General features: G+C 39.7%; 2 pseudogenes; one reads left to right on the top strand and one right to left on the bottom strand.

Moving 5' to 3' along the window:
- Window positions 1-1,506: 1,506 nt before the first annotated feature.
- LOC143402172 (E3 ubiquitin-protein ligase SH3RF1 pseudogene) lies at window positions 1,507-4,955 on the bottom strand (annotated as a pseudogene).
- Window positions 4,956-7,844: 2,889 nt separating this feature from the next.
- On the top strand, window positions 7,845-10,339 carry LOC143400869 (melanoma inhibitory activity protein 2-like; annotated as a pseudogene).
- The last annotated feature ends 523 nt before the right edge of the window (window positions 10,340-10,862 follow it).

Below are 10,862 nucleotides of genomic sequence, written 5' to 3'. Positions count from 1 at the left end.
CCCCCAGTGTCCCTGGGTCCTCAGAATGGGTCCTGAAGCCTCTAAGGTGTCACACTTGGCTCCCCCTGGCACTCAAACAACCTTGCCTCTACCAGCAATTGATGTCTGTGGTCTTCCACAGCTGGGACTTTCCTGGTCCCTGACAGGACCATGCTATTTGTGGACAAGCCTCAGACAGCCATGTGGGGCCATGTCTGGCTACTGTGTTCTGTGCTATGGCAGGACGGCTTCCTTCTCCCTGCAGCTGGCCTTGACTCCCTCCAAGCCTTCCAGAACTTCCACAGAACAGTTCCTGGATAAACTCTTCCTTTCCTTCTGTCTTCTGAGAACACAATGACAATTTTTATTCATGACTCTTCTGAGGGCTGATGGATACCTTAGCCAGGGAGAAAGCGAGTGTGTTCAACAGACCTTGGCCAGAAGAGGCTTTGGGGTAGAGAATGCTGGTTATTTTACATCTCCTGTATTGCACAATTCTGAATGCAAACTAACCTCAGCAGGAAACTGCAATAAAATGTATACATCATGCATGTCCATGTTACTGTGGGACATGCAGGGTGGTTGAGAAAGAGCCACACTGGATGAATGTAAATTTTTCACATTGTTTCTTCAGCATTTGACTTGAACACAAGGGAATCACTTACCACCACATCTCACAAATGTTCTGGACATGCAGTTTGTTGGGTAAAATGGAAATTACATTTCATAGCCATGCTTTCCCTGACAGCAAGTATAAGAATAATGTTGCCTACTTTCCAACCAATGAATTGGACTGCTTCTTTTATAAAAATAAATATTATTTCTGAATACATTTCTAGTCAATGCTTTTGCTTTTTTTCTCATCACTTCATTGGTTTCATTCTAGGAAAATTAAAAACCTATAAAATTAAGTTGAGGATTAAGTCTTCAGGTTGACTCATGATCAAATTAGAAAAAAAAGAATCACTATTTTTTTATTGAATTTTTCCTCCCTACCATAGGCCCTTACTGATACTAACTGAGTTGTATGTTTAGTTTCCCAAAGAGGAATACCCAAGTTAGACTATCAACAGTTCTGTCTTAAGGAAGCAAAATGTAATGATGGGGAACAGGGGTTAGGGAAGAAAGATGCATTCTACAGCACAATGAATCTCTTGGCTTAAGTAGGAGATAATACAGCTTCTCCTTGGCTCTTATTTCATAAATTAATTTCTTAAAATCATAATCCAAAGAGTTTATCTATTACAAGAAAATTTCAGTTTTAGAAGAAGCAAATACATTAGCTAAGCCTTGAAAACAAGTGTCCATTTTAGTTATACATTGTAAAGACAAAACAAAATAAATAAAAAAAACACACAAAAATGGTGGCTTAGCACAAGGTACACCTCACAATCCCAACTGAGTGGTGAAAGCCAGACACCTGCTTCACTCTGCTGGCTTGTGTGGCTGTGCTAAGACTCAGGAGCCACACACAAACACTGTGCTCAGATCCTGAACTTCTGGAAGTCCACACATGTGCTCTTTTCATCAGACTGTTTTGTGCTCTTCATTTGTATGATGTGATTTCAAGTCTTCCCCATGTTTATTTTCTCTGATGTTTTCCACAAAGCCTCCTGGGAAAATTGCAGTTTTCCCATTGTGTTGTACTGTGCCTTTGAACCAATCATCCTCTCCTTTTTATTAACACACATAATATCTCCTTTAAGTTCCAAAGTTCTGCCTCACTTTGGGGAGGGTAGGAAACCACCACCTAGTGCCTTTCACAAACAACAGGCTAGACTCATTCATGACAAAACCCAGTTAGGAACATGCCTGATGAGGAGGTGGAGAAATGGGACTGTTAATTACAGGCAGCTAATCATCAGATGGAAAGCTTCTTGGTTCAGGGCTGTTCCTGCTTGTCCTACAGTGACTGGGCCATTCCCATTCATGGGGCAGTAGCCGGCCCTGCCATGGCCTCCCTCCAAATGCTAGCTCAGGACCCATGGCTCCCTGTAGGGGCAACTCATCACCATTTAGCCCTGCTTCCAGCTCCACTTCAACTTCAGCAATGCTGGAGGTGCTACTCAGGTCTTCAATTTTGTGGCAGCACCAGAAGGCAACTTTAGTAACCCCGTTATTTAATTTTACTGTCCTTGTCAAGTTTGCTTGCTGAACTGCTCCCATGAGCTGATGAAGAATCATGTGGATTTGTGGGAAGTCCAGGGACAATAGTCACTGCCTGGCCACTGGGCTTGGTTTCATGAGAGGCAGTGATGATACTTGGGGAAGTCAGCAAAGTCCCTGAAGCACAGGCCAGGGAGGCACTGGCTTGACTGAAACTGACAGCAGCATCATGGGTAGCAGAAGCTGCCATTGGTGGCAGAGGCTGAGGGGAGGCCAGCAAATGGTGGGGCGGGCCCACAAATGCAGGTAGCATTCTGCACGTGGATGGGCATCAGTGCTGCTGTAGGGCATTCTTGATTATGTGCCACAACTGACCCACTGCATTGCAGGCCTGGTTGACTGTAATCTGCCCAGGCATGTGCAACAGGACCTTAGTTTGTCCACTTATTTGGTTGTGAGCTGCTGACACTACAGCTGGAGAGACAACCATGTTTTTCCCAGCCACACCATTTTTCTGGAGCTTCTGGGAAGGCCCTCCTGCAGTGGAGGGACTGACCTTTACCATCCCCTAACTTGTCTGACCCACAGTAGACATAGGAACTTTAAGCTTGGGTAGCATTTATCACTGCCCTTCTGACAGATGCCACATAATTGACAAGGAAAACCCAAATCTCAATGGTATGCATTGACATCCCTTTGAACCAGCCATCTTGGAAATGCTCAAACACTAAAATCATCTCCCCTATTCCCAGTTCTAGCTCATTTTTGATCTGGGAGTCTATGGGTGGATAGCCACATACACACTGGGGATAGTCTGGGTTTGAAAATGTGCAATCTGTACAGTGGATCCTGCCATGGGTCTGGGTCCCATTTCAGCAGCAGCAACAGCAACAGTAGTGTGGAGGTGAGGACAATGACAGCCAGGAGATGTGGTGGTAGAGGGGAGGATTCATCGTTCCAAGGGCTGCTGAAGGGGGGACATCTAACAGGAAAATGAATGAGGAGCCTGTTGTCCCTGAGATGCTTGGGAATGAGGTCACAGTTAACTCAGTGGTTTTTATATGAATTTGAGAAGGGACACTGCAGAAATTCCAGATAGTTCGCTGATTCTACCAGCATCTGTGGGGTTACTGGAGCTGATGAGGACAGGAGGGTTAATCTCCATGGAGTGGCAGTTCTGGGATGCATGGGAAGACTTCTTTGCCATGGTGAGGGAAGTGAAGGAGTGCTGTTTTTTGGTTTTCTTCTTGGTGTCAGAGAGCTTTAGGGCAGTGGTGCTCTGGACTGTATCTGAGGGACATTCTCCAGCATCAACTTCTGGCAGGGGATGCTTATCCCATTCCATCAGCTGTTTAGCAGCTGAGTTAAACTCAATGTGGAAAATCAGAAATATGCCTACTTTCTCTGCCAACATTTCTTTAGCCCAGCTTTTATCTATTCTGGGTATCATTGTCAGAAAAATATCCTTTGCCAACAAAAGGCAATCTTTGTCCACTTCTTTGTCTTTTACTTAAAAGTCATAAACTTTTAACTTTATGAGGTAATGGTTGAATAATCTGCTAAAAGTTGGTGAGGGAAGAGCGATGGGTCCCACTGACTTGCCAAAGTTACCAGTTTTCATCAACTTGTTGCAAAATGATGATGTCATTTTGGTGAATTTAAAGTCACTGGGTTCCTTTCCCTCATAGCTATATAATGCTTTGGCACATGGTATCTTTTGTTTACCCCTCACTGGGGGACTCCAGGCTTTCACCCGAGGCTACTGTCAATACTGGGAACCCTATTGATTAATTGTGCTACAATTAGCCATAGTGCTGCCCTGAGCTGTGAATGCATTTATGCAGTTGGTCCCACTGCCCCCAGCAGGGCTCGGTTTCCAAGGCCTCTGCTTGATGCTCTCCAGAAGCCTGTCCATCAGGATGTCACTGGGCAGCTCCTCAACACCCAAGCCAACAAGGGCCCTCCACTCAGAACAACTAAGAGAACCTAGAATCCCCAGTAAACATCACTTGCAAAACTTGTGCTGGCAAGATCAGACTTTTGCAGAAGCATCCAGGTGTTCTAGATACACAGGGCACTTCAAAGAATCCAAGAAGGCAGATTCATCCACTTTGATCTACTGTGCTGTGAAAGAGTTTTCAGAAATGTCCATAGTTGTGTGTACCTCTTAAAATGTTTTGTGTAACATGCATTTCAGACTTTGCTCTTGTGCTTTGAGTACTCCTTTTTGTTTTAGGCTCTTGTTGCAGCCCAGACTTACCAACTGTTAGCTGTGTTTCTGATGCTATGATACCCCCAAAACTCTTCTATTCTGCCCCCTTTCGTACAAACACACAAGTATGTCACTGCCTCCCACTTGCCCAGCTTTAAATGTTATTTTTTAAGTCAACAGAATGCTTGGTAGGTTTGAAACCAATATTTGAGAATTGGAAAATCCAACTTTCAAGCCTGGCTTGATTATTTTGTGACTGTGTGACTTTAGAAAAGTGACCTAACTTCTTTGTTTTTTTTATTCTCTGGTGGTAGAAAGAGTCCCTATTGTAGAGAACAACAGGAACTACAGACAAAGCTCCAGTATAGTGCGTGTCAGGATATACTCCAGACATGGCATGCTCTTAAACAAGAGCAGTAATGACAGTGTCTTGTGGTGATGGGCAACTGACAGTATAGAAATAGCAAGCACCATCACTCTTTCTGTGACAGCAGCTGGAAGACACCAAGGTAGATGGGGCCTGGATGCTTGACACTGATGACATATTTATGGCTCTCCCACTTTCCTTGCAGAATGTCCCCCAGGACCTGTCCATCTGTACCTTTGTGCTAGAGCAGTTCCTCCTGGTGCAGAACCTGCAGGAGATGCTGGCTAACATGGTGGAAAAGTTGGAAGGGACAAGTACACTTTAGACTTGAGTATTTTAGTTTTCTCTGCTTCTATGGGATGGTGGCTCTTACAGGTATTGGAAATCATGATTTTGGAGATAAGTCAATGACTTTCACTTGTGACTCCCTTGGGATTGACCTTGTGCTTTATCCAGCACCCCATCATATCTTGAACTTGAAAACAGAAATCCAAGTGCAATGTTATCTGTGTGGCTTCCTGTTGTGCTCATGGAAACAGCCTTTCTTGGGCATCTGTGTATCTCCCTGCATCTTCAAAGCTGTGACTGTTCCTGTTTTGACCAGTTGTTTTGTGCATGGCTCTTTGTTGTATACCATTATTTATGGTCAAATACTGTTAACTGTGTGGCTATGTTTTGAGCTGTTGTTTGATGAGAAAAATTTCATGGCACTGTTACATACTTTAGATATTGAAATCATGGTGATATGGTTTTAGTGAATTGTAAATTTGCAAATAGCTAATCATTTTCTTTTGAAAATAAAGACTTTTATATCTGTCTTCGAATGCAGATATTTTCCTTGAAAAAATCTATCTGTTATTTTAATTACTTTCCATGTGACAAGCTTTTACTGACTGTGTAGTACCCATTGGTAACCAATGCATAGTTTAGAGTTAAGGAGAAGGGTAAATGGTCACATATTTTGGTATTCTCTATAATTTTTAAGGGCATTCTAAGTGCTGCACTGTTGTGTAGTTAAATAAACTGGAGTATTTCCAGGAATAGAACCAAAATTTTTCTTTTGTCATTAATGATCTGTGTATTGCTATCATTGTTGAATTATTATTCTAGTTGAGATCAGAAAAGAGATTAATAATACATGGTTCCAAAAAAATGAATGATTAATTGTGTTGTAACATATAGTTTAACACATGTACAAATCTTATAGCTCTGTATTTTAAAATATATTAGCATCACAGCTTAGGACTTTTAATCAGACTGTGAATGAATTCTAAATTAAATTTTAACATGCATAATTTGATGAAAACTTAATGTAGGAAAGAGATGCATTTCATAGAGCTGGATCTTTCTTTCAGATGCTAGTATTTTTTTGGAAGAAAACACTGTCAAATAGCTCAAGGGAAAAGTGTATGTGTTTTTAGGGGTGAGAAAGATTCTTATTTAAGCAGTTTTGATGATACCCAGGAGGTATTCAAAAATATTTTACAATTGCTTTGGCATAAATACCAGTGAATCAGAGTGGCTGGCAGCAACAGTGCTGAGTGATTTGTGTGGGGTTCTTGGAGGACCCCTGGGGAGGTCCAGTGTTGTACACCAAGAAGGATAGTTATTTTACACTGTAAAAATCATGAGAGCTTTTACTGGTTATATTTGATTAATGGATGCTGCTGCAACTTACAAGAATTATCTTTCAGATTCCCTAGATGCCAATATCATCTCTCCTTGAGTCTTCTTATGTCTCCTTCAAACTCCTTATGGTACTTTGATCATGGGAATCCTTTTGTCAAGCAAATTGACATCTCTCAGTTAACAAATTATACACAGTACCTTCTCTGGAATGAAGATTCCCCATTTCCTAGGGTAACGTGTGTCAAAAAGAAAACACTAATCTTTTTGGGGGGGAGAAGAATACCAGGGATTAAACTGAAGGGCACTCAACCACTGAGACACATCCCCAGCCCTTTTTCATATTTTATTTAGAGACACAGTCTCACTGAGTTGCTTAACATATTGCTTGTTGCTGAAGCTGGCTTTGAATAACAATACTTGTTTCTTACCTCCTGAGCTGCTGGGTTTAGAGGCATACACCACCACACCCAGCTTACCATTTTTTAAATATAGGGTGCTACTGATTTTCTACAAGACAATGCTTACCTTTTATAAAGCAAAATTTTCAGCACTAGAATTTTGGTAGGAAATGAAATTACAAGTTGTAGAAAAGTGCATGAATAACTGTTTCTGAACTCTGGAAATGTTCAAGAAGTGCATGGAGTACTGCATCTGTCATCATCATCTCTGGTGATCTGGAGAGTGATTATATGAATGGTGCAAAACTTTCTTAAATTTAAATAAGAGGTAAGACCAGGTGCCTATGTCACAGAGTGGAACGTCTCAAAGGTAATTACCCCAGACTTCAATTTTTATCTGGGTGTGGTTCAGTATCTTTTTACTATTTGATATGCTATCAAAGTTTCTTTGCCATTTCAAAATTCTATAGTTCTTCAAATAGAAATGATTCTTAAGAATTCTTGCTTTTTTTTCCCTCTAGTTAAAAATGGGTAAAGGAGAGTGGGAATGAATGGAACAACATTTGATGTCTGTTCTGTCTGTCCATTTAATGATGAGAATAACTCTATTAATGAATATTATTATTATTAGCGTTTCTAAAGTGTGATTGAGCTGCATGTTCAGATGAGGAAAAGGCTCAGGAAGTTGATTTGAAAGTAGGTAAATTGATACAGGTGCAATCGATGCAAAGAAGCTACTCTCATTTAGTGGCTTTTACAACCAAACAGAAACAGCTCTGGAAAGTTAAGAGGAATCTTCAGCCTGGTTTTTGTGTATTTTACTTCATGGATAACTGCTTCTATTGGAGTATAAAACTAAAGACAATTGTTTGAGTCCCAGAACTGTTGCTTTTTAGTGGTATGCATTGACGAGTAATCTCTCTGAAACTTAGTATGATTTGTGTTGCTATAATTGAATATCACCCTTAGTAAGTTATAGAAAAAAGACATTTATTTAGCTTTTGGCTCTGGAAGTTCCAGAGGATGTTGCTGGCATCTTCTGAGTCCTACTGGATCATAAGGTTTTAGAAGATAGCACATAGTGTGGTGTCAGAGGGAATAGCCAAAGTAGCCTTAGTGTGATGGAGGGGCATCGGCTGCCCCTCACCCCTACATGGGGGTGGTCCTGTAAGAAGTAAGCAGGGTTGTGGTGTGCATTGTTGGAAGACATGGAAACACACCCTAGTCCTTATGGCTGTCTGTGGGAATTGGTGGTATTTACAGCTATTGGGTTTTTGTTGTTCTTTTGTTTATGTGGAGATGTTATCAGTCTGTGAAAAGCAGGTGTTGCATGAGAAGAGAAAAAAAGCTTGCTCTAAAACTTTCTGGATTAAATGAAGAAAAATGTGAACTACTTGAAAAAATTTTTTCTTGTTCAAAAAGAGTATGAAATCTTAGAGTCATCTTTAAACGATGACATTTTGGTGAGTCAATAGAAGCAGAAAATTTGGAGGCAATTAATGAAAACTTGGATAGGTTGGTATTTAAACTTCAGGATGAATACTCTTTCTAGAAAAAAAGAGCTAAAAGAAGAGAAGACTAAACATTCTCAACTGGATGAATTGATGGTGGATATATCAAAAAGGATTAAGTTCCTAAAAGATGAATCAAAGTCCCTCAGATCACAAATACCTGATGATAAAACAACATTGAGACTATTTGAAACGAATGAAGGAGGATTTAAGGAAGCAATAAAAGAGGTTTTGAATAAAAATTCCCAACTTTAAGAAAGTCAGAAACAGCTTTTACAAGAAGTTGAAGTATGGCAAGAAAAAGCAAATGGCTTTAATAAACAGAAAATGACATTTGAACACTCTAAAGTACGTGCGGAACAAGTTCTAAGAGATAAAGAAAATCACATTAAGTCTCTGACTGAACACTTGCTGCAGATGAAAGCTTGGGATTCTGTGGTATGAGAAGACCTAACAGATGATGGTAACTTGGAATTGGAAATGAAGAGTGTTGGTGCTCACTTAGAGGATAAGCCAAAAGGAGACTTGAAGGGATGATTTTATGCTGCTAAGTTAAAGACCTCATTTAAAACCTTAGAAGGAGAAAAAATCAGGGCTGGGGATATGGCTCAAGTAGTAACGCACTGGCCTGGCATGTGCAGGGCACTGGGTTTGATCCTCAGCAACACATGAAATAAAATAAAGATGTTGTGCCCACTAAAAACTGAAAAATAAATATTTAAAAATTCTTTCTCTCTTTCTCTCTCTCTCTCAAAAAATAAAATTTTTACTTTATTTTCTGAATTCATTGAAACATAGGAAGACCTTATAGAGAATATTAAAAATTTTAAGACAGAACAAGCATTTTTGCAGTCAAAAAATACACAATTTAAAAGTGAGAATCAGAATCTGCAGCAGCAACTTAAAGTCATTATTGAACTATATCAAGAAAATATAATGAAACTCCAAAGGAAATAAATAGTAAAGGAAAATTACCAGGTAGAGAGAGAAGAGAAAATTTCCAAAATGGAGGAAAACATCAGCCATGCAACTGAACAGCTGGAGAACTACAGAAAGCAAGTCAAAGATCTTGAAGAAGAATTGGAGGGAACCATTCATTCTAATCGGGGGCTGATTATGTACTATGAGAAAAAGCATATGATAATTAGTTGGCAGCTCAGAGTGCTGAAAGATGCCTCAATGATTTGAGGAAACCAAATACCTACAATAGACAAACCTTAACTTAAAGTGAGATTAAATTTAAGCTTGTAGCAAAAGATCCTTCTGTACTTGACGATTCAAATACAGCCTTTGGCAGAGAGAATTCCCCAAATGGTCCCTCAGCATTGGATTGACCTTCGTCTGAAGTGAGAGATCCTCTTTTGGAAAAGAAGTGTCCACTCAGACTCTTACCTTTGCTTCCAAGGGTAGGAGGAAGAGGCTGAAGAGGCCCAGGGGATTCTCTGGGCCCTCAGATTATCAATGAAAGAAGAGAATCAGGCTATGATGGGATACGTGATCCTCAGAGAATGTCTTAAACATTGGGCCCCTGTCAACTCCATGGGAACAGAACCCTAAGATGATTATTGCTCCACCAGTCCAACCATATTCTGATCCACATCTTCCTCTACTAAGGCAAGATGGATGTTATTCTAATTATGGTAGACCATATGGACCAACAGAACTCAGAAGTTCTACTATGTTTCCTTTGGATAAAATGGAGGGGCCTATGACTTCAGAAATGGAATCCAGTAAAAATGATACCAAAGTTGATCTTGGTGATTCCAATGTGCCTGATTCATCTCTCCCTGCTAAAAATGAAACAACTGGCTCTGGCTTTGCTTTCTCACCTTCCCCTCCAATCAGAGGTCCATTGTTTCCAGTCAATCCAAGGAATGAGTTCATGAGAAGAGGACCTTTTTTTCCTCCACCTCCTCCAGGAAACATATATGGAGATCTCAACAATATTTTCCACTTGGTCCACTGTCCCCTCCATTCCCAATGGGATTGTGGTGTTTTCCTCATTATCTCCCCCCAAGAGCTGTATTCCCCCCTCCCTCCCCCACATTCTGAAAGTAGAAGTGAGTTCCTTTCAGGGTTGATTCCACTTTAAAATGAGCCTGCTACAGAACATCCAGAAGCACAACAAGAATCCTGACAATATTTTGTATCTGCCTTCAAAAGTAATTTATCTCTCATTTTTAGTTTAAATGCTTTAACTCAAGTGATTATACTTTTGCTCCAATTGAAGCTTAACAGAATTGCAATTCTTAGAATGACATTTTGTAAATAAAGATGGTTTAAATATGATTCTTATTAGTCAATTATTTCCATTTTATTTTATTCTAGATAGTGTAACTTAATTTGATTAATTTACTATTACATAAGCAATAATGGGAATATTATGTACATAATCTTGCAGTCAGGAATATTTTAAAATCTAAACAAAGCTTGTGCCTTGATGCAATTAAATGTACTTATTATGATTGTAGCAAATTTTAACATAATTGTATGCTTATTGAAAGATTTTAATTGGTTTACAGTTTTATTTGTCATTGATAATAATAATTAAAATCAGGTAGTTTTTCCATAAAAGAAGAATAACTAGAGTATATTAAGAGTAAAGAAGAAACCACAACTATGTCATGTAAAGAGTAGATTTCAAATATAAAAAAAAATCA

The sequence above is a fragment of the Callospermophilus lateralis genome, chromosome 6 (genome assembly GCF_048772815.1).
Source record: "Callospermophilus lateralis isolate mCalLat2 chromosome 6, mCalLat2.hap1, whole genome shotgun sequence".
Lineage (NCBI taxonomy): Eukaryota > Metazoa > Chordata > Mammalia > Rodentia > Sciuridae > Callospermophilus > Callospermophilus lateralis.
The sequence above is the reverse complement of the archived record's forward strand: the minus strand, read 5'-3'. Positions and strand labels throughout refer to the sequence as shown.